Source organism: Hippopotamus amphibius, chromosome 6 (assembly GCF_030028045.1).
Source record: "Hippopotamus amphibius kiboko isolate mHipAmp2 chromosome 6, mHipAmp2.hap2, whole genome shotgun sequence".
Lineage (NCBI taxonomy): Eukaryota > Metazoa > Chordata > Mammalia > Artiodactyla > Hippopotamidae > Hippopotamus > Hippopotamus amphibius.
The window spans coordinates 121,288,844-121,316,513 of NC_080191.1; the positions used below are offsets into that span (position 1 = coordinate 121,288,844).

The window sequence follows — 27,670 nt, forward strand, 5'->3', positions numbered from 1 at the left end:
AGGTACAAAATAGGCATTTCAGCTGCCTCTAGTAGAAACTTCCCCTGTCACTCTTAAAACTCGGGAAGTTGCTTCAGATCCTGGGAGGGCATGAATGAAGGATCTCTCTGCAATACAGTGTAGGTATGCATAAGGGGGTGCAGGTTTCTTTTTCTTCTCTCTTGGTTTGAGTCATGCATTCTTTAGGAAGACTGGCTTTCTCTGTGGTTCGTGCCATTTTCCACCCAGTGAATCGCAGGGCAATCAAACAGCAAGAATCTTCAGGGGGTGGAGGGGTGGGGTTATGGGCTGAATCATATCCTCCCAAATTGCCTATGTTAAAGCCCTAACATCTGTTACTTCATAATGTGACTATATTTGGAGATGGGGCCTTGAAAAAGGTGATTAAGTTAAATTAGGCTGTTAGAGTGGGTCCTAATCCAATCTGACTGGTTTTATTATATAAGAAGAGTGAATTTGGACACACAAAAGACACACCAGGGATGTGCACACATAGGGCAAAGGACACAGCAAGAAGGTAGCCATCTGGAGGCCTGAGTATAGATGGTCCTGAGCCTAAAGATGTGGATGGTGACACGGCCTTGCTAGGCTGAAAGAATGGAAAAAGGGGGAGACGACTTCAGACTAGGGAAAGGATGAGGGAGCAGGTGACAGCTTATTCCACTGGAAGGTTCTTTGGGCCCTGGTATTCCAAAGAAACTAGCAAAACTCAGCAGACTAGAGTTTTTGTTGTTGTTTTTTAATTTTTTATTGAAGTAAAGTTGAGTGACAATGTTGTGTTTATTTCTGCTGTATAGCAAAGTGACTCAGTTATACATATATACACATTCTTTTTCATATTCTTTTCCATTATGGTTTATCGCAGGATATTCAGTATAGTTCCCTGTGCTATACAGTAGGACCTTGTTTTTTATCCATTCTGTATATACCAGTTTGCATCTGCTAATCCTAAACTCCCACTCCTACCCTCTCCCACTCCCCGCCCGTTGGCATTCACCAGTCTATTCTCTATGTCCCTGATTTTGTTTCTGTTTCATAGATAGGTTCATTTGTGTCATAGGTTAGATTCCACATATAAGCAATATCATATGGTATTTGTCTTTGTCTGACTTACCTCATTTAGTATGAGAATCTCCAGGTCCATCCATGTTGCTGCAAATGGCATTATTTCGTTCTTGATTTTTATGGCTGAGTAGTATCCCATTGCATATATGTACCACGTCTTCTTTATCCATTCATCTGTCGATGGACATTGAGGTTGTTTCCATGTCTTGGCTATTGTAAACAGCAATGCAGTGAACACTGAGGTGCCTGTATCCTTTCGAACCATGTTTTTCTCTGGATATATGCCTAGGAGTAGGATTGCTGATCATATGGTAGTTCTATTTTTAGTTTTCTGAGGAACCTCCATATTGTTTTCCACAGTGGCTGCACCAACTTACATTCCCACCAACAGTGTAGGAGGGTTCCCTTTTCTCCACACCCTCTCCAACATTTGTTGTTTGTAGACTTTTAAATGATGGCCATTCTGACTGTCTTGAGATGGTACCTCATTGTATTGTTTTGATTTGTGTTTCTCTAATAATTAGCGATGTTGGGCATCTTTTCATGTGCCTATTGGCCATCTGTATGTCTTCTCTGGAGAAATGTCTCTTTAGGTCTTCTGCCCATTTTTTGGTGGGGTTGTTTGTTTTATTGCTTTTGAGTTGTCTGAGCTGTTTGTATATTTTGGAAATTAAGCCCTTGTCAGTTGCATTGTTTGCAAATATTTTCTCCCATTCTTGAGTTTCAACATTGCCTTTTTCTTTGTATAATCCCTACCTGAATTCCAGCCAATTGCTCCTTGTGCCTCCAGCAGGCTCCTGAATTTCAGGGTTGTGTTCACTGCTATATCCTCAGAACCATCACCTAGAACAGTGGTACTCAACAAGTATTTCTGAATGGACCAATAGACGTACGTATAGGTAGATGAGTGTGTATATGAATCTATCTGGGTCTAGGATGCAGTACCTGCTCCAACTTCCCACAGCAATTTGTGATTCTCTCAGTGGTAGGTCCATTTCTCCTTCCACCTGCCCCCGATGGCTCTAAAAACCGTTAGTCATTTGGCTCAAATGCCCTAGCTTTGGAGACCAGCTACTTATTAACTAAACCGTTGCACCACTCACTCTTATAGCCTTAAATTAATTTGGGTTAATTCTTAACTGTTTCCTTTCTGTTCATGTGTCATTTAATGGTTTGCCTTTATCTGATTTTCCCCAATTTCCTGTGCATTTGTGGTTTTCTACAGGAGCTCTGTACCAGAGGCCTCACGCGGCCACACCAAACGCGTGTGGGCATCTAAGGTTTCTAGGAGGGCTCTCCTGCTGCTCTGGGTCTCATCCAATTGGTGTCCATCCAAACATTCCCAGCCAAGGTTATTTATGCTAGAGGAGGAAGAATGCCTGCCCCAGAGCCTGTTCTTGGGGAAAAGAAGAATTGTTGATATAGCCTGAGCCCCCAAAGAAGAAAGATTTCCCTGCAACACCTAAAGGTTGGTGACATACTTTTTCTCCAACTCAGTGAAAGCTGTCCATGTTTGCTTTCTTTTCCATAAATTTCATTAGTGTGTTTTGTCCAAATGACCTCTGGAATAAACAGGAAGGAAAAATGTTAAATCAGTAGAATAAGCTTCATGGGGGACTGAGAGTTCATCCATCATTGATTCTCAACAGCTAGCATGGGGGGGATAGGCAGATGCTTAATGAATGTTTGATGGAGAGAATGGTTGGAGGGAAGGAAAAAAGGAGTGGAGATTGCTATGAATGGAAAGAATGCTAATTTATTATTTAGAAATAATATGATGATAACATAGTTGTGTTTTCAAAGCTAATTAGTTGCATCATCACAGACACCTAGAATCAATAAACAAATTAAAGTCAGTTTGCAAACTGAAGGATGTATTTATAAAGATAAAATAATAGTGGAGAACCAGAATAACAACAAAACAAAAAAAGTGCTCTTTGGAACTTAAGCATACAGATAAACAGCAGCGCTCGTATTTTAAGATAAATTCAAAACTCTGTAATGTAATAGCCATTTGTTCTGTCCATGCAAATTCTCCAAAGCAAATTAAAACAACCCAGGACTTTATTTATGGATAAATGCAAGCTGATCATGGAGGTGACAGAATTGACTGAAAGTGGTCAGTTTAGTATTTAGAAAAGGTCAACTAATCAGAAATTGTGCATTAAATAAGTTTATAAATATCTAGACTTCCTGCTGTTGAGAGGGATTAACCACTCAAAAGTATTTTATTATGTGTCAGGGAAAAACATCTCAGTGCAGAAAAAGAAAAAGATTATGGAAAGTAGCTTTTTTTTTTTTTTTTAAGTATCAATCTTTCATTTATTTGAGATCATACAGGCCACACCATTCAGGTCCAGCAAAATAACTCTAAGTGACACATACATGACAAAAGAACACATCACTGTGATGGAGGGAATAATTAAGATATATCATTTTTATAGAATCAAGATCTCAAAACTAAGAAATTGTTTCTTTAGCAATTCAGATAGTGACATATATTAAAGTTCTCAATGTTAGGAAAAGTCCCTATAATTTTTTGTCATTTTAGTTTGGGGAAAATAAAATATAATGTAGAGGAAAAATCTAAAAACATTTCCAAAACAAAGTCAGAGAAACCTCTGTTTTGACACCAGTCTTGCAAACATTGCATTAATGAGGCATGTGATTTGTTTTGAAGGATTTGCAAGAGTGATTTAGACTCTAATGATCAGCACAACTGTATTATAAAAGAAAAGTGTTGGTAATATAGGTAGATGATGACTGATGACTGCCAAAAAAAACAAGTACTATCCTCGCTGCTGTGGGGTGTTCCCAAAGTTATAATAAGATGATTCAGGCTTTTCTGTGTACAGTAAATTTCACCTTGAAACATTAGTGCAAGAGTTCAATGGGTCCCAAACTTCAGCCGGTGATTATTTTTGTCCTATTTTTTGCCACTTGTACCACCAGTTAGCAGTTTTTTTCTTTAACATAATTCTTCAAATTATGTTTTTTACCTTAAATATATTTAAAAGGACACAATGGATATTACCACCTAACGTCATCTCTGATAGGCAGTCTTTGGAAAACACTTCAATAACAAAATTGATAATAATAATAGTAATTTAAGACTATTTCAAAACTAACTCCATGAGATAGAGACACACTGGTAGAAAAGACATTAGAATCCTTAAAGTTCATGGGAAAGAGTTTGGATAAATCATATGCTCAGATTACAGTTTGCTTTTTTGTGGCTTTATTTAAGAAGCAAGTTAATGTTTACATGACATTGAACTTCAAAGTCCAGGCAATAAAGAGGAACATAGAGAGAGAAAAACAGTTGGCTTGTCCCTTCTTGCTTTTCCTTACCCTGTGGCGCAGCCCCGGGGGCAGCAGCACACAGACCCTGGAGGGAACCAAAGCGGGGGGTAGGGTCTTATCTTACCAGAGTACAATAATTTTTTATTAAGTTGTAAAAATTTATTATGCTAATATTACAAGCGCTGTGTTTCCTGACTCACATGGCACTTATTCTTGTTGGAGTTTCACTATGTCTTTAAATAATAATCTTCTTTTCTACAGTCTTGGTGTAAAATTCTTCACCTTACCCCCTTTGTATGATGCAAGCTCTGACCATGTTGTGTGTCTTTACTGTGATACTCTTGGTTTGTAAACATGAGTGCTGAAGAATCCTTTCTGATCCTTTCCTCTTTGTGGGGTTTTTCACTTCTTCCTGACTTTTAAGTTAGGCCAGCCTCGTATATGACCCCAGCAGGATGGACAAGGGGTGAGGGCTTGCCAGATGCACCCCTGCACAAGACATCCTTCCAGGCTTGCTTCGAAAGGAAACTCCATGCCTGGAGGCAGCAGTAAACCAGTGCCTCCCTGGAGGGAAGTCACTACCTGCATTTTAAACTAGTCATATATTATTTTGAGGTATACACAGATACATTAGAAATGTTAAGTCCTGGTAAATGTCCCTTTAAAGTTGGGCTCCATAGTTGACAGGTCTGTGTGTTCCTAAAAAAGTATCTGAAAGACAGGAAAGGAAACTGAAGAGATTTTCTTCAAATGAAAAGGCAGGATGAAATTTAAAGAGCTAACTGTCTCCTCCCTCAAGGAGGGGGGAACAAAACTCTGCACTCCTTAAGTGTGGGCTACACAGCGTGACATCCTTCCAAAGAGCACAGTATGGAAGGGGGCAGGGAGTGACTTACAGTGGCGAGACCTGACAGACCTGACCTCAGCCAGGGGACCAAGGTCAGCATCAGCAGTGATAACTCACGTCAGTAGTGTGCACCATGATGTGAGGTGATGAAAATGGCACTTTGCCGCTATGGTCGTCCCCTCCAAAACCTATAACCCTAGGCTAATAATGACTAAAACATCAGACAAACCCAGTTTGAAGGAAATCCGATAAACATCTGACCAGTAGTCCTCAAAACTGTCCAGGTCATTAAAAAGAAGAAGAAAGTGTGAGAAACTATCACAGCCCAAAGGAGCCTAGGGAGACATGACAACTAAATGTAATATGGTCTCCTGAATGCTGCCCTAGAGCAAAAAAAGGACATTACCTACAAACTAAGGAAACCTGCATAAAGTATGGACTTTAGTTAACAATAATGTATCAGTATTGTTTCATTAGTTATGACAAATGTACCACACTAAAGTAAGGTGCTACCAATGGGGGCAACTTGGGTGTTGGGTACATGGGAATTCTCTCTGCTATCTTCTCAACTTTCCTCTAGACCTAAAACTATTCTATAATAAAAGGCTTATTAAAAAAAAAAAAAGCTAACTGCCAGAGAAACCAATGGTTGAAAAAATTCCGAGAATCTTTGTGACTTCCAATATTTCCTGAAAATCCAAGAGAAACTTGATAATCACATCAAGAATTAGGTGGTGCCTCTGATGGCTCTTGCCCCAAGATTAATGGAAACAGATTCTAGTTGTATAGTCTTCTGCTTGAAGTTACTTCAAAAGGGAGGAGCCAGGAGGAAAGGCAAGGATAAAATATTTAATATACACATTCATTCATTCACACACACCCCTTCAATGAAACAGTGACACTCTTTCCCGATCAACTCTCCTAGTCTGCATGGACTTCTCTGTGTCTATTCTTCCTTACAGGTGGTGTTTCTCACACACTTTCACATGCCTGCTACCCTACATCTTTCTGTCCTGGGCTTCATCTACCACTTGCTTGCCCAAATAGATCCACCTGTCAATAACTCCGTGAGCCCGTGCTCTTTTAATCCCTCTTTTCTGTGCATGATGCCACCACCCCCTCAGTCACCCCGATCAGTAGGTCACCCTTTGCTGAGCTATTCCTCAAAGCCCCTGAGCTACCAAAGTGTGCAGATTCTACCTCCTAAACGTTGCTCAGAGCTGAGCCCCTCTCTCCAACCTCAGAGCCTTAGTTAGGCTTCTTACCAAGTCTCATCCCAGAGACAGCCTCGGTCCCCTAGCTTGCCTCCCACCTCTAGGCCATCTACCCACCCCCTGCTCTGCCTACACAGGGCTGTCTAACACACAGACCTGATGCTGCCACTCCCCTGGGGACAGCCCTCCAAGATTCCCTGTCGCCCCTGGAATAAAGGCCAGGCCCATCAGCCCAGCACCCAAGTCCCTTCGTGAATTACTTCCTCTTGTCATTCTCCCCTCATCTCCTGCCATGTTCCCAAACTCACCTTCTGCTTCTACCATACCACTGGGAATTCCCTTGCCCAATTTCTCTCCATGCCCTCCTCCTACTTGGGCTTCAATAACCAACCCAAATTCTCTCTGGGAACACTCTCTGAGCCTTCAAGCCTGAGACAGGCGCCCTCAGGGCTCTTCCTTAGTGTTCTGATAGGTGTCCCCCTACCAATCCAGTCCCCAGTCCCCACCCCCACTCCCCCCACACTGTGCAGAACTCGGGCACCCAGGTCAGTCATTAATTCAGTAATTGACTAGTCTAAGGACTAAAACTACAGTAGTGAACAAAACAAAAAACACAACAAAAAACCCTGTGTTCTTGGAGTGTTCACTCTTTGCACACTGCCTTTGATTTTCCTTCTCCCTCGGGAAATTTTGAAGGTGAGAACTGTTCTTATACGCATCTTAAACGCTTAGCATAATACGCAGCACACAACTGGTGCTCAAAAAATACAGATAAAGGGTCCATGATTGAAGGTCCCTGATGTTCCTCCCATCCTTAATGCCAACTCAAAGGATAGGAGTTACAGGAATGCCTTCAACATGCAGGGCAAAAACAACTTGAGTGCCTCACTCCATCGCACCCCCAAACCTCCCAATTTAGTTAATTTCATTTCCCTTTGGGCCACAGCAGTTTAGCGGTGCGTCTGCGTGTTCTTCTCTGAGGGTGTCCACTTGCCTCTGGAGGGAACAGTTCTTACACAATCAGAATATCGTAAATGCTGGTTGTTTTTAATTTTAAGAATCAAGCTCTAGATGAAGCACAAGCAGTTCTATTTCTAGAACAGAATAAAGATGTTATAAACTTTGTTGCCATGTAACTGTGATAGTCCAAGGGCCAGAGCTTAGGGATGTGGCGGAGGAGAGCAGAAGTGGAAGGATACGCAAAGCGGGTTAGTTTCCTCCGCTACAGAAACGGAAGTGTCGGAAGTGTAGGGAAGCTGCCTAGCGCAGATGTGTCAAGAACTAGAAAGCTATCCTTAAACCTCTCTTGCTTCTATTTCTCGGACAGTCTTTGGTACTTTTTTTTTTTCCCTAATTTTTTTTAATTTTATTTATTTATTTATTATTTTTTGGGGGGTACACCAAGTTCAATCATTTGTTTTTATACACATATCCCCGTATTCCCTCCCTCCCTTGACTCCCCCCCACCCTCCCTCGAGTCCCCCCCACCCTCCCCGCCCCAGTCCTCTAAGGCATCTTCCATCCTCAAGTTGGACTCCCTTTGTTATACAACTTCCCACTATCTATTTTACAGTTGGTAGTATATATATGTCTGTGCTACTCTCTCACTTCGTCTCAGCTTCCCCTTCACCCCCCCGCCCCCTCCCAAACCTCGAGTTCTCCAGTCCATTCTCTGCACCTACGTCCTTGTTCTTGTCACTGAGTTCATCAGTACCATTTTTAGATTCCATATATGTGAGTTTGCATACAATATTTGTCTTTCTCTTTCTGACTTACTTCACTCTGTATGACAGACTGTAGGTCTATCCACCTCATTACATATAGCTCCATCTCATCCCTTTTAATAGCTGAGTAATATTCCATTGTATATATATGCCACATCTTCTTTATCCATTCGTTTGTTGATGGGCATTTCGGTTGCTTCCTGGTACTTTTTATTTGATGGCCTTTGGTACTGTTTCAGATTTTTTTTTTAATCAGATGCACACTATTGTATATGTAAATTTAGCAAGCCAGTGAAGGAGAGATGGCATGAGTGTTTGGGCAGAGGGGCGGCACAGTCACCAAGAGGCTGGTTTGTGTTCCCTCCTCGCGTGTGGATACGGAGGGGCGTTGGAAGGTGCACAAGCCCAGTGATGACTGCAGCTGGTGACCTCAGGGGGGTCTGGCCTTCCCATCAGTGCTGAGTCACTGGCTGAACTGCGGCTGACATGCTCTCCTGACTGTAAGGCCACCGTGGTGCCCTCCCCTTGGCCCCCAGAGCCTCAGGAACAGACTCCTAGGAATTCAGTAGAGGTGCTGGGAAGTCCAGCATAAGCTTCCAGAAAGTCTTCCTCCACCTTCCTCTTTATCCCCTTTTCTGATGATGTCATTCTCATCCATCCTGTGGAGCTGTTGGACAGAACACAGCCTCTTCCACTGGAGGACCAGGATGAGAGGGGGTGCCGTACACTGCCTCGTCTAGGAACCTTGTGTAGGATACTCAGACCCTGTACCTCATTTCCCTCCCATCCTCCCCACGCCTGTGGATTCTTGATTATGTAGGGGACACAAAGGCAGAGAGAGCTGGCCAGACCAAATGTGCTAGCATCAACTGTGTCTGGTGGGGGAGCATCTTAAGCCATCATCCCCAGGGAAGTTTGTAGCATCAGGGCCCTTCCCTCAGGGCAGGCTGAGCGCAGCCCTCACCTTTCCAGGACCCATTCATCACCATTGCTCACGTCTGCTCCAAGAATGTGTGTGCATGTCATGTGTGGGTGTTTCACTGTGATGATCTTGGAGAGGTTTCCACCTAAGGCCCTTCTCCTCTGAATTCCTTTGGCTGTGTGGTAAGCTGAGGCTGGGCTGGGAGAGGGTTTGGGTATTCCTGTTTCCTGGATTTGGGCAGAAAGAGGAAGGTCTGAGAAGCACAGAGCTAGTGGAAGATTGCTCTCGCTGGCCGCTGCACAAGTGTCTGGAGATCATGTATTCTTACTGGAGAGGATTCTTCTGGGAAGCCTGTGAGTCAAGACCCCCTGGAGTCCTCAGCTGGGTGACTTCACATGAGTCATCGCAATGCTTGGTGAATAAGTGGAGATAATGGATTTTGCCTTCACTGGCCTCAAGGCATGTGACCCTTGGCGGGGGGAGGGTCAGTAGCGGGAAAGTGTCAGCCACGTTCCCCTTTGCTGACCCCTCTCTTTTCCTGCGGACCACGTCAAACAGCACATCTGAGCAGCTTGATGTCTGATTCTTGCTCTTATCTTGTTTTTCTTTTTCCTAATGGTTTTTTTCTCCTAAGTTGAGTCATTCAGGGCTCTTCATGGCCTCTGAAATGAGTTGAATTTTCCTAGCCTTTCATTTGAATTCTGGCTCCTTCCCATTTTCCCATTCTCCAACCAAATTCATCAGCTAACCATTCCCTGGACACCTCGCAGACATTCCCACCCTCGCCCATGCTTCTCCTCTCGTCTGGATGCACCCACCATCCCCTCACCTCAGATTTTACTTTCTCTTCTTATGTAAATCTACAGAAACCTTGCCCAAGCCCCACCTGGCCTCTCCTCCCATCTCTGAGCCCATAGCCCTAAGTGTGCTGGTCATACCCTTGTGCTGGGCAGGGTTGGTGGCTGCTGACATCTTATCTGCCCTGCCTCCCCTTTATGTTGAGGACATGTCTTTCACTTTGCTGTGTTTCCAGAACGTTTTCAGAACTCGGGGCAGGCTATAGTATGTCTATAATATGTAACGGGTGCTCCTTGATGTTTGCCTAAGATAAGGATGAAACAAGCTGCCGCCCTAAGCAGGTCACCTAATGTTTGTTCTCAGGGCCCTTGGGTTTTAGGGGAGCCTGCAGCTGAGAGTGGAGGGAAGGGCACAAGAGAAGAAGCCCGGAACTAACTAGGCTTATAACTCTTCTGTATGGAGGTTCCAAGTAACGTTAAAAAAAAATTCTTTGTGCTGAAAATTTAAAAACCATTGCATCCCACTGTTATTATTTCCATGCCTCATGTGACAAACAGTAGGAAAAAATTCATGCCCACCACTGAAAAGTGTGCTCGTAACACTGAAAAACCATCAGAAAAGGAAGGGTTTGGCTCAAAGAGTGGGCATTTTACACAAAACCAGGAAAAATGATCTGACCTGTAAGAAAGGGACAAATGAACTTTGCCAAGGTAGAAGTTTGCGTTTTGGGTCACCAGAGGTCACAAGTGATGGAAGCTGTGACGTGAATCATCATGTGGTTAGACCTCTCTCCTCTGTGCAGGTCTCTGAGGCCCCCAGGGGTCAGCTTGAAGCCAGGGCCGGTGAAGCCTTGTTTGGATTTGGGAGCCAGGATGGAGCGGACCGGCTCAGTGAGAGGGAATGGGCGGTGTGAGGCCAGGTGAGGGAAGCCAGGGCAGTGGCCTACTGGCTTGGTTGCTCCCTCAGCCCGCTTCTGCCCGCTTCTCTCTGCCAGCCTCTGCTTGTCACCCCTCTCCTTGTGCTCAAGATGGCCATCAGCCCAGAGGCTAGGGTCACCCTGGCACCAGGGCCTGTGGCCCTCTGAGCAGCTGCGGGTCACATTGTAAGAGGGAGATTCTGGGGGTGACTGGGTCCAGCCCATACTGAGTGGAGGGGAGGGGTCACCAGGTGGTCAGGCTGGGTGCAGGAGGCCAGGAGGGACCAACAGAGCAAGCTGACTAACAGACCCTGCACTACCCTTTGCAGGGGTCCTGAGCCCACATGTCCATTGCGCCAGCACAGGGGTATGGCAGGGGGGATTTGCACCGTCAGAATCTGTCAACAGCTGTGAGGTTTTTGCTTCCCCTGGAGGCTGCAGCCTCGTTTTCTCTCCCCCAGCGTGGACTTTGCATCGTAGGACTGTGTCTGGTTTCTCAGCTTTGGCAACAGAGGAAGTCAGAACACAGGATGCCGTGGTACACTGTGTAGTATCTTACGTACAGGGTAGGGTCTGAAGCCAGAACGTAAGATGAAAATACACGTAATCAAAATGTCTCTGGAAAATCCTTTAAATCCTGCATAAGGTATGGGACGCATAGCTCTCTTGGCAAACCCAACACAGCCGGTTTTTCCTTTAGCACCAGTGCAGGCTGTGTTTTTTGGCTGACAACCAAGGGATGTGATTACTGTGCATTCAGGGGCCATGTGTTATAAAAAAAAAATCTTTAAGTGTTAGATCCATTCTCAGCTAGAGAGCTCCAGGGGGAAATGCATGTTCTCTCGGAGGCATCTCCTCCTAGGAATGTGGGGAGTGGGGGGGTACTCCGTAGGGTCCTCCCCCGCCCTTCGCTTCCCCCACCTCCTCTCCCCGCCCTTGCTCCCTTCCTTCCTCCATTCCTCCCTCCCTCCTTCCCTTCCTTCCTTCATTCTTTTCCTTCTTTCTTTCTCTCTTTCTTTCTTTCCCTCCCTTTCTCCTCCCCCCCCCCCCCACTCCCCATTTCTTTCTTTCTTTCTGCCAAGCATATGTGATGGTTATATTGACTTCAGTTAGTTGTTCCTGGGATGGGATGATGCTGTGAAAGTGCAGTACCTCTGTCTCTGCCCCATTAGGGACCTAGGTATCTTTTCTCCACAGGGGCATGAGGTGCTCTCCGAGGCAGGAACAACACCTTGTAGTTTGCAGCATCTCCCCACTACCTTCCCCAACCCCAGGCACCACCAATCCCAGCCCTCTGCATGTACAAAGTCCTGCTTAGATATGCCTTGGTTAACTGGTTAATTCCACCCCTGCTATGCTTGGTTCCCTTACCTGAGAAGTGAACGTTAACTAAGGAAGGGAAAAGGTACGTTAAAACAAAACACTTAGCTGATTTTGAGCCATTAGCTAACAATGGAAGGCTCATCCTTCAGGTCATTTCCCCAAAAATGAACAGATGGCCTGGATCAGTGGTCTTCAACTTGGCCATCCATAAGAATCACTGGAGAGGACAGATTTGATTCAGTAGCCAGGGCAGGTCAAGGATATGCATTTCTTTTTTTCTTTTTTAAGAACTTTTATTGAGATATAATTGACATACAATAAACTGCGTATATTTAAAGTGTACAATTTGACATTTTTTTATTAGTAATGTATATATGGCAATCTCAATCTCCCAATTCATCACACACCCTCCCCCCCCAGCTTTCCCCACTTGGTGTCCATGTGTTTATTCTCTACATCTGTGTCTGTTTCTGCCTTGCAAGCTGGTCGATCTGTACCATTTTTCTAAGGGATATGCATTTCTGACACCACAGCCGCTGCCGCCGTGACCCTCAACCCAGTGCTGAGGCAGGACCACACCACACCATCACGGAAGGGGCGAAGGGGCCATGATGGGAGAAACAGCCCCATGTCCTCATGTATGAACTGAGGATAACACTGAGTTTATACTGAGGATAAAACCTGGTAGATTTGTTGTGAGGACAAAATGGCTTAACATTTGTGAAGCATTCAGAGCAGCACGTGACACAAAGTAAGAGCCATACAAGTGTTTTTAGGTAATGATCATTTGTAAAATCCCACGCTAGTTGTCTGCCAGTACACTCTACCCATACACCTCCAAAAAAAATGAAATCAACTTCTCAGATGCAGGTGAAACCCCGGGTGGAAAACAAAATAAGATGTGTGAATGTTACTTGTCATAATTTTACTTGCCCTGGAGGAGGTAAAGATGTGGTCCACATCCATTGTCCTAGGTGGCTGGCTGGGCTGGAAGAACAGCCACCACAGACGTAGGCCTTCCAGGGCTACCACCTCCACTCCCAAAGGCAGCACGGTTATTCTTCCCAGGACCCAGCTCACCTCCTCAGCCAGCCTCCCCGCAGAGGTCTCTATTGACCCCACCCCTAGTATCTGTCAATCACATTACCCCACGTTGTTTCATCCTAACGGTTATCACTATGTGAGATGATCTGTTTTACATATATCTGTTTAGTTATGATGTCTTCCCTGCTAGAATGTAAGCATACCTGTCTCATTCTCTACTACACCCTGCACCTAGCGCAATGCTTGACACCTAGTAGATGCCCAGTTAATATTTGTGAAGGCACGTACCACAACAGTGCCGGAGAGTAGGAACTGAAGGGGAAAATGTAGCACACTCTTTCTTTTGTGCCCATCGTCATCTTTCTAGCTCTTATTACTGTGAGCTCAGAGCTGCTTCCCAAGGGCTGGGCGTCTGAGGGCAGCCCGTCCTATATGGGAACCCCTAACCACCGGAAAAGGACCCCCCCCCCGACTTTCCCTAGAAGGCTTGTCACCCCTGACCTGACTGCTGACCAGTGGGACATTTGTCTTCAGGTCTCAGCTAGGTATAGTGGCACTGGCTGGTGCCTTGGACAACCCTTATCCTCAGAAATATTCGCACACTCTACATGGAGACATAACACCCAAGGCATTTGGGCTTCCCAGCCAGAGCAACTGGCATGCTTTTCACCTTCCTTCTCTAGAGCATCAGGTATAAAATTTACTGCTATATATATATATATCGAGATGGAGCATGGGCTGGGCATCTCGGTAGCTCAAATCAAAGACAGAAAATTCCTAATTGGGACTCACAGATGAATTTATAAGTACAGCCAACCCAAGGGTTTGTAGTGTCTCTCACCAAGACCGCTGTTGGCATTTGGTCTGGGATCCTACTTTGTGGTGTGGGACTGTCTCACACACTAGGACATTTAACATCCCTCGTTCCTGGGGAACTAAATGACAATATCCTGGATGTCAAAAAAATGCCACCAAGCATTTCCAAACGTTGGCTGAGGGTGAGACGAACCCATTTGAGAACTGCTAGTTAGAGGAAAGTAAATTGCTTCATTTGACCTTAAATGTGGTGTTTTAGCATCAGCTTGTTTGGGAAGTTTTAAAATTAATTTGTAATTACAGAAGCAGAAATTTATTTTAGGTAAAGCTGAAGTCTCCTTGGACAACTACTTGCAGTTTTAGTCGCCTGCCCACTTCTCTGTGAAAACGAGTGTGAAGGGCACGGTTTCTGTCCCTTTCTATGTGCTTCCATACATATAATAGAAATCTGTACACAAGTCTAGTAGAGGGTTGCTGATTTGTGTTTGTATACACGCATCTCATCTGCAACTTGAGATTCTCAGTTGGCAACGTGTGCTGAAGATCTTTGCCTGTCAGAACACATAGAGGTGCCTCCTCCTTTGTAGCGGCTCACAATATTTTACCGTGAGCCTCTTAGTAGACAGCAGCAGAGGAAATTACTGCCCTGGATGAGGCAATGCCTGTGGTCTGGTCACAGGACCAGATTAGACAAAAGCTGAGGTCATTTTGAATCATTGCCTCCAAGCCTGCTGCTGTCTGTAGAACAAAGCAGTGCCTTGACTTGAATTTGGAAGTAGCATCTCTAAGCCTGGCTACTCTGGCTGGTGTATAAGCCCAGCTCTCTGACTCTCCTGCACCAAAATGGATTCCTTTCCTTCCTCAGTCTCTAGCGTGCCATTTTCCATCAAGAAGTTCTGGTTATAAATGAGCATGTTCGATGATCACCTTTGTCCCTGAACCAAGTAATGCATAAAGGAGGATGTTTACTTTTATGAGTAATTGTAGGTCTATGCAGTGATTGCCTCATACCAGGCACTTTCATCCTTTATCTCTAAGCCCCACAATGTCCTTCACAATCGGTATTACTAGTACATTTTTATAGATGAGAAAACTGAGACCTAGAGAGGTTAGATGATTGGCCCAAGCTATTCAATTATTGAGTGGAGAGCCAGGGCACAAACCCAGGGCTTGCTCTCAGATGATAAACTGTGATACCATCTATTTATTTATTTAGTCAATAATATTTATTGAATGTTTATAATGTGCTGGAAATGGTACCCAGCACCAGGAATATAGCAGTGAACAAAGCAATAAACAAAGAAGAAATCTTTGCCTTCACAGAGCTTACCTTTTAGTCAGGGAGATGATTGAGAAGTATGTGAATGAATGTAAAGCAGAATAAGAGGACAGTGAGTTGCAGAAAGAGCTTCTTTAGAAAGGGTGTTGGATAAAGCTTTCCTGAGGTGGGCACATTCAAGCAGAGACCTGAACAAAGCAAGACAGTGAGCTATGCTGAAATCTCAGGTGAACCAGGCCGAGATCAGCAGGTGCAAAGGCCCTGAGGTGGAGCATGCTGAGTATGTCTAAGGAACATAAGGAGGTCAGCAAGGCCAGTCTGGAGGCAGCAAGGCAGGGAGATGTGGAGGTCAGAGCAAAGAGAAGCCAGGCCCTGATCACTTGAGCTTTCTAGGTCATGGTTAGGATTTTGGAAGGATTCCAAGCATGAGGGGAGTCATTGGAGAGCTTTGAACAGGCAAGTGGTGTGATATGGCTTGTTTTTAGAGAATCATCCAGGCTCCTATAGGAAGGAAGATTGCAGGCAGGGTGGAGAAGATTCAAGAACATCAGTTAGAAGGCCACTGTAGGAATCCTGGAAGAGAAGATAGTGGTTTGGGCCAGAGTGGTAAGCTGGGGAGAGGGTAAGAGTGTGTTTTGAAGGTAGAACCAATAGGGCTTTTTGATGAACTGGATAACCCTTAAGGAGGAAGAAGTGCAGTTAAGAATGACTGCTGGGTTTTTGCCTGAGCATCTCATTGGGATGGTACCATTTACTGAAATGAGAAAGCCTGGTATGGGGTTGGGAGTTAGGGAGCACATTTGGGGAGGCGTGGAGAATCAGGAGTTCTATTTTTGACACATTACCATTGTGATGACCGTTGGATGTGCAGATGGAAGTGTAGAATCAGCAAGTGCATCCATCAGAACAGAATCCACACTAGAGATACATTTGGGAGGCATTGATGCATTCACAGGTGTGGCACTTAATGAGTTTATGAGGAATTGAGTAGAACTGTTCATCTAGCTGATGTGTAGCTCTCAGTGCTTTGTGCTTGGAATACAGCAACAAGCAAGACAGACATGGTGATTACTCTAAGCGGCTTGCTCTAAGCCCAGCATGCCACCAGGAAGGGTCTCGACCTCTTATTATTAAATTTGTTAAATGTTAGAGTAGAAGCAAGCTTAGAGATGCTCAAGTTCAAGCTCCCACATTGCTCTCCAGTTTACAGCAGAGGAAATTGAGCCCTGGAGAAGTTAAATGCTTTGTTAAAATCTGTTGTTTAGAAACCACCTACATTTTAGATTTTTTTCAAAAAATGCAAATGTCCAGTCCACACTGTTCATACTGTTCATTTTTATTTATATTTTCTTATACTCTTAGAAATAAAGTTGAAGTTGAGTGGAGAGTAAAAAAATGGTTAAAGACTTTGCTAAAAGACCTAAGAGGAATATGATTGAATTCAATAAATATTTATTGAAAACCTACTGTACTAGAGACTACAGGTATAAGGATGATCAAGAAGCATCCAAAAACAGCCCGCAAGATGGGAGAAAATATTTGCTATTCATATTTCTGATAAGGGACTTGTATCCAGAATACATAAAAACCCTTACAACTCAATAATTAAAAGACAAATAGACCAACTAAAAGACTGACAAAGGGAAAAAATGGGCAATTCACAGCATCCAAGACCCCAGTAGTGGGGTCAGAGTCTAGTGTAACCTTGTGACCTTCCTCAGAATTCCAGGGGGTCCCATCTCAGGAGTAGGGCAGAAGCATCACTGGGGAGCTCAGGGCTTGGTGTTAAGTCATAAAAGGCAGTGTGGCAGGAGCATCAGGGAACAGACACAGGACCCTTGGAGATTAGATGATGACACGAGGCCAAAATATGAGCAGGCCAGGCCACAGGGCTGGACAGCTCCCAGGAGTGAGGGAGGGAAGAGATGGCAGAGGAGAAGGACTCTGAGCAAAGGGGGCTCAGCAGGTGAAATGCTTCTCCCTAGGTGGCCACAGATGCTGGAAGATGGTACCTAAGACCACAGTATGCTTAGGTTTCTTGTCTATGCATGGTCTTCTGGTCCATACCAGCGGAAGGTCGTAACCTTGGCCCCCTGTTGGTTGAAGATTCCAGGACAAGGCAAGTTGAAGATTCTGGGGCCACAGCAGAGAAAGAAATGGACTGACATCTTGACAGCCACAGTGGAGCCAGGACCAGGCAGATTTCAAAGTATGATCCTCCTTCTGGGTAAAGAAAGTCCACAAAAGCTCTGCCTCAAACATGGTATAACCTTGAGAAGGTGATGTGGCTCAGATTCATGTCAGTTGTCTCCTTTATCTGCATGCCCCCGGGACACACTCCATTGTGTGAATTCCATGAATGAGGCCAATGGATTCTCTTGTCAGTGATTCTCAAGGTTTTCCATCCAAGAACCTCTAACAGTGGAGGAGAGAAAACTTGGATCCTGGGAACTCTGGTGAACGTGGCTCTAAATAGCAGGTCCAAAGCACAAAATCTACTTTATGTATCCCGTTTACCTTAGGAACCCAGGTGTACTTTGTATTCTAGTGATAGCAAGACAGGAGACCTTAAACTGTGGTCAGCTTTACTTACGTTTTAGTTAGCTCTGTAATAGTTTTCCATTGTTGTTGTAAAAATCACCACATACTTGGTGACTCAAAATACATACTTGTTGACAGAGGAGACAAGGTGTCAGAGTAGAAGGATGTGTGCTCACCTCTTCTTATGGAAACACCAAAATCACAACTAACTGCTGGACAACCATCGATAAAATACATACTTATTATCTGGCAGTTCTGAGGGTCAGAAGTCTGACATGGGTCCCACCGGGCTAAAGTCAAGGTGTCGGCAGGGCTGTGTTTCTTTCTAGGGGCTCCAGGGGAGAGCCCCTATCCCTGCCCTCCCCAGCTCGAGAAGCTGGCCCCCTTCCTCGGCCTGTGGCTCTCGTCTTCCATCTTCAAAGCCAATGACACTGTGTCCCCATGGCCCTTCTTCCACAGTCACGCTTCCCTCTCACTGGCTGCAGCTGGGGAAGGCTCTCTGCTCTGAAGGGCTCCTGGGATTACACTGTGCTCACCCAGATAATCCAGCATAATCTCCCCATCTCAAAGTTCATGACCTTAATCACTTCTGCAAAGCCCCTTTTGCCCTGTGAAGTAACACGTTCACAGGTTCTAGGGATTAGGACCTGGACATAATGGGGGGGCCATTATCCTGCCTATCACAGTTGGTTTGGCCAGAAGCCCTTCTGCCAATCCTAGGGAAGAAATGAAGGTAATTGCCCATCTTCACAAGAAGATAGCCAGGCCAGATATGTATCTAGACACTTCTTGTCATCAAGTGTCTAGACTCTGCTGTGTACTGCCAAGAGTTAGTAACCTCCCTTTCCCGAATGTGCCTCAGGGGACTTTTGCAAAAGAAAGTAGCCGGGTAAAACTGTATTTGGGTGGATTGAAAAGATGAGGCAGCCACTCTGGGTTAGATGTCTGGTCTGGGAAGAAGCTCTGCTGGTTTCTGTGGGAAGAGGAGATGCAGTATTCCTAGGAAGGCAGAATATTGACTAAAAAATTAAAAAATAAAAAGCTTTGAGAGGGTAGGTCAAAGTCAGTCCCGGGGACACAGGTGTGGAGTGACCACAGGGCTGCCCCTGGGGATGGAACGTCTGGGCCTGGACAGCTGATATCGGACCACCTGCGCTGGGAAGAGGTAAGGGATGCGAGGATGCAGGGATGTGAGCATTGAAGAAGGTGGAGTTATTCCGTCCCGCAAGATCTAAAGCCAAGCAGACTTCATGCTGCGAGGATAGTTTTCTTTTCCCAGCCCCATCTGCCTGCATGTGCGATTCACGGTGTTTCTCTTCATTCAACTTTGACCTGATTTCGTGTGAACAAATTCTCCTGGTCTTATTGTGCAAGGAGAGTATTCTCCCATCTCTCTCCCCCACCCCAGATTCCATCTCTGAGCTTGCATGCGCTGGCATATTCCTTCTCCCTGAATTCAGAAAATCTGTATAAAGGTGTGGTGTGCATGCGTGCGTGTTGGGAGGCTGAGACATGGGAGAGTGGGAGCCTGCTCCTCTCCCAAGTGCCGGTCCCAGTGCCTAACACACAATAGGTCTCCAACATCAGTTTCCTTCCCCATTCCAACAGCTTAGCTTCCTCCCCAAGCCCCAGACTTGTGGCAACTGAAAACAGCCCTGTGGAGTTCCCAGAGGCCTCTCAGGGGACATGATCAGCCCCACGGAGAACTTGTGCTCAGTGTCTTTGAGCAGAAGGCAGTGCCTGACCTCAGCAGGGACTGGGATGGCAGTTTCCTATGTGGGGAGAGATTTCCTGGGACAACCCCTGACTGGCAGCCAGCTCCCTGAAGAGTGACTGTGGTTTCTCACCAGTTAAAGCAGTCACCTCCCAGACTCCTGCCGCTCACCCTTTGACCACGTTCTGCCCCAGCCACCTCAGAGGTCCTTCATCCTGTCTGTACATCAGAATCACAAGGACCTTAAAAATACTGACACCTGGTTTCTCGCCCCACAGACTCTGACTTGACTCGCTAGGGAGTCCAGCTAGTCTCATGCTCCCGGGATCAGCCTGCAGGGCTCATCAGTGGCCAGGAGGCTTTCTTTGTGAATAACCTTGAGACTGGGGTTGGGGTCAGGGAAGCAGCATTGAAATAAATGCTTCCCATCAGCTGGGAAGCTTCTTCATTAGCTCCTCCCCCTTTCATGTATTCTACTCTTTCTCCTTGTCTCCCTTCTACCCATTTTTATTATAATTACTTAGAATTAATTGTGCAGTTCCCTTTTGTTCATCCAAGTTGTTCCATTGCAACGAAGGGTGAGGATGAAAAAAGGCAGCAGAGTCTACAGCTTCTTAATGTTTTTATTTCCTCTTGGCTTGGAAGTCTTGCTGAGGGAGCAGAGGGGAGTTGGGGTGAGACGCTCAGACTCAGGGTAAATAGGAAATGAGTCAATGTCCAGTCTGGCCCAGCCTGGCCTGTTCCATGTAGCCAACCATCAGACTTTCTAGAAAGCACAGGCTGAAGGCGTGTCTCAAGCTCTCTGGGTTTCCTTCATGGCTTCGTGCTCAGATCTGCTGGAGACTAAAGCTCAAGGCTCCTCCACATACCCGGTAAATTTCAGACTTTCTGAAAGAAGGCACTGTCTACTGTGAATGTTTTATTCTGCCGCCTGCCAGGGGGAAATTAGTGTGGGAAAAGAGCCAGCTCAGAACTTCCACTACTAGCTTTTATAAAGGAAGAATCAAAGAACTGTTCTTCATTTTTTTTTTTGCAAAGCCTCGGTTTCAGAATATTATTCTTTTACAGTCTCATGACTTTTACTGAAGGATCTTAAACTTAGGTGGTGTTGGTTTAAAAGCCACACGGTGTGTGCGTTCTGTGTGGGTCAGCATTTATGCCATCATGGAAATTGTAGTTGTGCAGCTTAGATTATATGCTCCTAGTGTCAGAATTACACATAAAATGAGAGGAATGAAATGGTTTCCGTGTCCAAAGGCTGGTTGATGGGTTTTCTGACTTAAAAAGTAAAAGTGTCATTTAATTGGTAGCTATATTAGCAATAGTTTATGGCTCATTTGAACCTGATCTTAACCCATTAAGATAGCCCTGGCTCCACTCGCCAAGACTCTGGCTCCAATTTAACCTGAGTGCAGACAGAGCTGCAGAGGTATACATATATATATTTACATTGTACACAGACATATATTTAATGTAAGGAATGTCCGTACTATGTACATGTTGCTCAAGTCATGGGCTCATTGGTTTCAGATCCACTCCTTACCTTCTCCTGCTCTGCTCTGTGTCTCAGGGGGACTGGCCACTGTGGTTTTTCCAGGCTGCCAGGTCACCTGGGTTCCAGCTGGGCTCGGCCAATGAGACGCACTGGATTGGGGGAAGGAAAAGGCCAGGGTGTTTCTATCCTGAAAGCCTCCACCCCTTCTGTGACATTTCTGACAGTAGCTACAGTAGCTGTAGCAAGGCCCCAGCCCCTGACAGAAGGGCCAGCTGTGGTTCTAGCCAGCACCAGTGATCCCAGTCCCTGGAATTTGGTAACACCACCTCCTCTGATTTTCCCTCTGGCCCAGACTTGGCAGTGACTTCCACTGTCACTAATTCAAACTTCCCAGATGGTCCATCAACTGTATAACAAATTCCCTGCATTAAATTCCCTCTGTTATAAATATGTGTGGTAATTTCTGTTGTTCTGGGTAGACCCTGACTGATAACATGTGTCATGGTTAAAAGGTACTTTTAACACAGCATTTTAAATCAACTATACTTCAATTTTTTAAAAAAAGTCTTTTTCTTTAACATAGGTTACCCATTAGCAAATTCTTTAATTAGGGTTGTAGTTACCAATGTATTATTATCTGTAATTATTTGTTTGACAAGTAGTTCAGAGTCTGTTGAAGTTGTTACTACTTGCCAGTAAAATTTTTAAATGCTTAAATTCCATAAATGGTTGTAAATTCTACCATCTTGAGCTTCAAAGCAGTGGCCTAATTTTACTAAACACATTCATAGGATAAATGTAATGGAAATAGTGCATCATGAGCTCACGAATGATTATTATTCATAATAGAACTACTACTATTTTGTATTTTGCAGAAATAGCTCACATTCATTCTTGAGCTAATAATGTACATACTGACTTCCAGCAATAGCATCACAGAGGAATGATCTGGTAGTAGTTACAGTAAAAGAAATACTCATAATAACTACATCAAAACTGGGAAGTAATTTATATCTCCCTCTTTAAGTGATTTATGTTTATCATTACTTGCGATATCTTTTCTGAACCTTTGCCTAAAACCCTCTCTCGTGCTGTCTGCAAGTTCAGATCAACTATATCATTCCAGGAGGGGAATGCATTAATAGTCTATCTTCTAAAAGCCCTCAACTATAGCTAGTCACCTTGGCTACCACTTCCTTTCTTCCCTCCTTTCTGCATCTTGCCCAGGCTTAAAGGACCCTGCAAGTGTAAGAAAAGAACCAGGATTTCAAACATGGAAACTGGCACCATATCTATCTATATGGATGTCTGATTAAAAATGGCAGATGAAGCATGCTTGATTTTATCCTCACCAAAACCCCCACTAAATTGATAATAATGGCATTTAAAAAGTGATGAATACCCAGTAATGGCAAAGGGACTCTCAGCAGATAAGAGGTTTCAAAGAATTACTGGAGTGTAGACCGTGGATAGAGGAGTGATGCCAGAAGAAAGAGAACAGAGGAAGCTAAACTTATATCACGTGAGTGGGAATTTGGAAGAGGATAGAATGGAGAAGGAAATCTTTTGCAAGACAGAACTTGGGACACTAAGCAATTCATAAACAGCAGCTGAGTGAGTGATGGGGCTGAACCTATGGTGATTGATAAAAAGGCACAAAGGAGCAGTTGGCCTCTCACCCCACTTGGCAGCCAGATAGGCTCTCCCCACTACATCCCCCCTCCCAATAAAAAACAACAACCTTGTTCTCCTCTCTACGAAATGTAATGGCCCCAAAGATAAGACCCTGACACACTGGGATTTAGGAGTTCCCTAGCTGGGTCTTTGCCAAGTAATCATAGTAAAAGAAATAGAAGCAGCAAATAATTATATAACACTATAATGAATACAGTATGTATTCATTCATTTAATGTTCACAACAACTCTAGGAAAAACTGAAGAACAGAGTGGTTGGATAACTTGCCTAAGGTCACACAGCAAGTAACTGGCAGAGGTAGATCACCACAATGTAAAGGCCCAACTAATAAGCCCCATCCACGTGCAAAAAAAGTGTCAATTAGCATCTTTTTGCCTCATACTGAAGTAAAGGCAACTGAGGATGTTGTGAAGAAAGATCACAACATGAAAGATAAATGGAAATAATCACAAGAGTGACCCAGAGGAAAGCGTAGAGATATGAAACAGAAAGGAAGAAAGAAAGCTCCAATTAGTGTCCTCAGAGACATTCGAAGATATTTCATCATAAAAGAACAGGATACACTGAAAAAGAAATAATCAGAGAAATGCAAATAGCCCCGCAAATTAAAAAACAAATTTCTATTAAAAAGTTCAACAGAAGCATTAGAATATAAATTCAAAGAAATTTCCCGGAGAAAGGACTAAGAGATGGAAATTGTAAGAGAAAAATGTCTTAGAGGCTAATCCAAGGTGTCCTACATCTGACTAACAGAAGTTACAGAAAGAAAAATTAGATAATGTGAAATATAAGATGTTTTCCAGAGGTGAGGGACATGAGTCTCCTAGACATATAATCATAAAATTTACACATCAAGGATATAGAAGAGGTCTGCTATGATGTTTATGATCTGTTTTGAGACCAAAACTAAGCCTTTTCTGCTCTCTCAATAGTCTAGAAGTTGAAAATGAGTAACAGGGGCTACATTATCACTCTGATTACATGTCTTTTCCTGTATAGCTCTTTGGGTTTTTTTCCTCCCTGGAGTTTGTGTTTGCCTTTGTGAGAATCTTTGCCATCATTTTATTCTCAAGTCTACCTAATCTCCTTATCTGATCAGGCATTCTCTCAAATCCCCTTCTTTGCCCCTGAGATACTCCTATTTGGACATTTTGCTCTCCAGGCTCCTGCACCAGAATCACACAGTATCTTCCCTGGATTCGATTGCTTTCTGGATCCCTGGATTCTTGTTCTTTATGGTCTTACTCCCTTGATTTACTGAAGCAGATCCTAGGGTAACTTCTTTAGAAAGGATGTGTAGGCAGTCAATTTTCTGCCACCTCATATTCAATTTTCACATTTAACTGATACCTTGGCTAGGAGGAGATTTTTACGCTGAAATCATTTTTGCTTGGAATGTTAAAAAATTGCTCCATTGCCTTTTAGCATCCAGTGTTGCTAATGACAGGTCAGATATAATTCAAATTTTTGTCCTGTTGGTAAGCTCACTTCTCTCCTCTACTCTCACCCTCTTAAAATGAGTGCATCATGCAATAGCAATACAAGCATATTGTTAAAAGGTGTGGAGGTATCTACCAGAAGAAATGCCTTGGAAGGTAAGAAGTAGTTGCATCTGCAGAGCGGGACTGGAAAAGACAGAAAACCATTGCTTTTATTTTTTCTTAACAATGTGCATGATTTTTTTAAAATAAATTTATTTATTTATTTATTTATTTATTTATTTATTTATTTATTTATTATTGGCTGTGTTGGGTCTTCGTTGCTGTACATGGGCTTTCTCTAGTTGTGGTGAGCAGGGGCTACTCTTCATTGTGGTGCACGGGCTCCTTATTGTGGTGGCTTCTCTTGTGGAGCACAGGCTCTAGGCACGTGAGCTTCAGTAGTTGCAGCACATGGGCTCAATAGTTGTGGTGCACGGGCTTAGTTGCTCTGCAGCATGTGGCATCTTCCTGGGGCAGGGATCGAACACATGTCCTCTGCATTGGCAGGCAGATTGTTTAACTACTGTGCCACCAGGGAAGCCCTGTGCATGATTATTTTGACAAAGTGTTAAAAATTATAAAACACAAGTTGCAAAAATGTAAAGAAAAGCAGGTGAAAGATAATCACACAAGTCAGAATTGTGTTACTTCTGGGTCAGGGAGGCAGCTGTGCTCAGGACTCAGGAAGGGGATGCTGGGGCTCCTGGAGAACTGACCTCACTGCCGTTTGACTTGGGAGGGTGATCAACCAGCTGCTTGCCTTATTCTTATCCTTTATAAGTATGAAGTTTTACATTTATCTCCTGATAAATGAGTCACAATTTTTTTAAAAAGGCACATGACATACTTTTATTCCAAAGACCAATTTAAACACGTAGTCCAAGTCCAGTATACAAAACAAAAATTGTCTTACAAAGAAAAAATTATAAATAACATCCATCTTCCTTTTTTTGCCTCTCTCAGATTCAGCATTATAAACTGAAAATATTGTGTTATCTTCATCTAACAATGTATTATTTTTATCAGACTTAAGCTGATATTTTTTGAGGGTTTTAAAAATCTCCATGGAAGAGAAAGAAAAGATGTAGTTTGAACCTCAGGTTGCTCAAGATTTTAACACGAACAAAGTGAAAACCTTGTTATATGAGATTACACTTCTAAAAGTATACTTCCAATTCTTAAATTCAATTCTTTAATTCAGTTCCACATTGACTGAGTACGTGAAACTACCAGGAATTCATATATTTATGCCAGCCTGGTTCTTTTTTTTTCTTTTTTTTTTTAAATTTATTGGCTGTTTTGGGTCTTTGTTCCTGCGCACGGGCTCTCTGTAGTTGCAGAGAACAGGGGCTACTCTTCACTGCAGTGTGCAGGCTTCTTATTGCGGTGGCTTCTCTTGTTGCTGAGCACGGGCTCTAGGCGCACAGGCTTCAGTAGTTGTGGCTCGCAGGCTTAGTTGCTCTGAGGCATGTGGGATCTTCCTGGACCAGGGGTCGAGCCCGTGACCCCTGAATTGGCAGGCGGATTGTTTAACCACTACGCCACCAGGGAAGTCCCGATGCCAGCCTGGTTCTAAACCTGAGGTACAGACAAGGTCCTTGCTCTCATAGAGCTTACATTCTAGGGGAGCAGGGTAGACAGTATTTAGCAATTTAATAAATAAATGTATAATATATCAGGGGATAAAGCAAAAGAAAGCAGGAAAAGCAGCTGGGGAGTGGGCTATTTCCTGTCAGACAGGAACGCAGTGAGGGAGGAGCCATGTGTTTATCTTGGGAAAGAGAATCATCCCAGCACCTTGCCTGCTTCCGGGGATACACAAACATCTATGCTTCTGTCCTCGAGGTGTGTATAGGCTGTGAAAGAACCGGGTGATCCTTTGACCTCTCAGAATCCAAATTTCATGGACTCTTAGGATTCAAAGTATGTTGAAGATGTATAGATGAGGAGAAGGTCAGTGGAAGAGCTGCAAGTTTAAAGAAAGATGAGGAAGGAAACAGAAGTGGAAGAAACGTTCACCAAAGGAGGGCTGGCTAGACTGAGCGGAGGGAAGGCCCAAGAAAATGGCAGAAACAACAGTATGGGTGGGTGAGGGGCTGGGGAAGAACTTCAAGCCGTGCTGCGGCCGTAAAGGTCATATCTGTAATCATTACAGGCTCACAGGCCAATGGCCTCAGACATCAAACAGACAGAGGAGGCTGAGGAAACCTGACCACAAAACTGAAGCAGGAACACCCACCAAATAAAACTAAGCTGCCTTCAGTCATAGTGCTGATTTCCACTCAGGAAAAAAAAAAAAAAAGCCTCCCTCCCAAAAGCCTTGTAAAGTAGCCTAGTGCAGGCCACAGCGGGAGCCGAACACAGCATGACGCAGAGCAAAGCTTCCTCCAAATAGACAGCTGTCCCTTCCCCCCAGCCCTCTGCTCACTTGCCAGGGCTACTCAGACCCTCTCTCCCCACCAGTCTCTCTGTCTCCATCACCTTCACTGTTTCTCTTCCTCCCCCCTCCCCCCACCCCCCACTCTTTCATTCTCTCCAAGCCAACCCCCACCTCCTCACCCAACCCTAATCCTCTCTTCTTTCAGGGAGCTCTGACCCCTTTCCCCTAAGGGTGATCCCCCCCTTCTCTAGCCTGTGCCATTTTGCATCCCTTACCTCAGCTCAGACAAACCAAAGAATTTCCCTCCAACCCGCACCCCTAAGAAGGAAGAGAGAATTCTAAAAACTTCTCTTTGAATGTCTTCACTTATGTCACTAAACAGAAAGCAGGAATTGACATTGGAACCCATGGAGGAAAACTGAGAACCAATCACCCACCAATACAACAGCTATTGCAGTTTTCTGGCGGGTGGGGGAGGAGGGGAGAAGGAAAGAGAACAGTGGCTCTGGGCTGCCATCGTTCCTGTGCATGTCTGTCTCTCCCAATGGATTATAGAGACCTTGTCACTCATTGTTGGAGTCTGCACCTCCCATAGCGCCTTAGTGGATATAAATACTTGAATGGAGGAGTGCATCTGAGTGAACGAGTGAATAAGCAAGTTCACACAGCAAAATCAGACATCGAGTGCAATGAGATTGCTCCCAGGTGCCACTCACTCACCTTTAGCGGGGATGGTTTCTGGGGAGCTGTGCTGGACTCCGGCAATTGTCTCCAGGGACACTCTGCTTACTCCTCCTGCAAGTGTGGTCTTGCAGAACAACGTGGTCATCAGCCACCTTCTGCAGTTTCTCATGACCACCTTGTGAAGTCAGCACTTGGACACCTGGTCTCAGGCTAGTTCCCAGGTTTCTCCAACCCAGGCCCTCCGGACTGGACTTGTTGATTTCCTAAGTCAATAATCCCTTCATTATCCTTTACTAAAAGTGCGGACTAACTCACACCAAGGTACAGACCTCATTAGAAGTTCTATGCACAACACACATAATGCTTGCATCTCAAAGTCAACTTTTTTTTTTTTAGTACCACAAACATCATTACAAAGATATCATTAC

The 27,670-nt window shown here is 44.3% G+C and overlaps 1 long non-coding RNA gene across 1 annotated transcript in view; it reads left to right on the forward strand.

Moving 5' to 3' along the window:
- Positions 1 to 2,427: 2,427 nt before the first annotated feature.
- Positions 2,428 to 27,670, forward strand: part of LOC130856117 (uncharacterized) — a 59,030-nt gene continuing 33,787 nt past the window's right edge. Inside the window, exon 1 of the long non-coding RNA XR_009054436.1 lies at positions 2,428 to 2,533. This is a non-coding gene — a long non-coding RNA (uncharacterized LOC130856117). The remainder of the gene's footprint in view (positions 2,534 to 27,670) is intronic.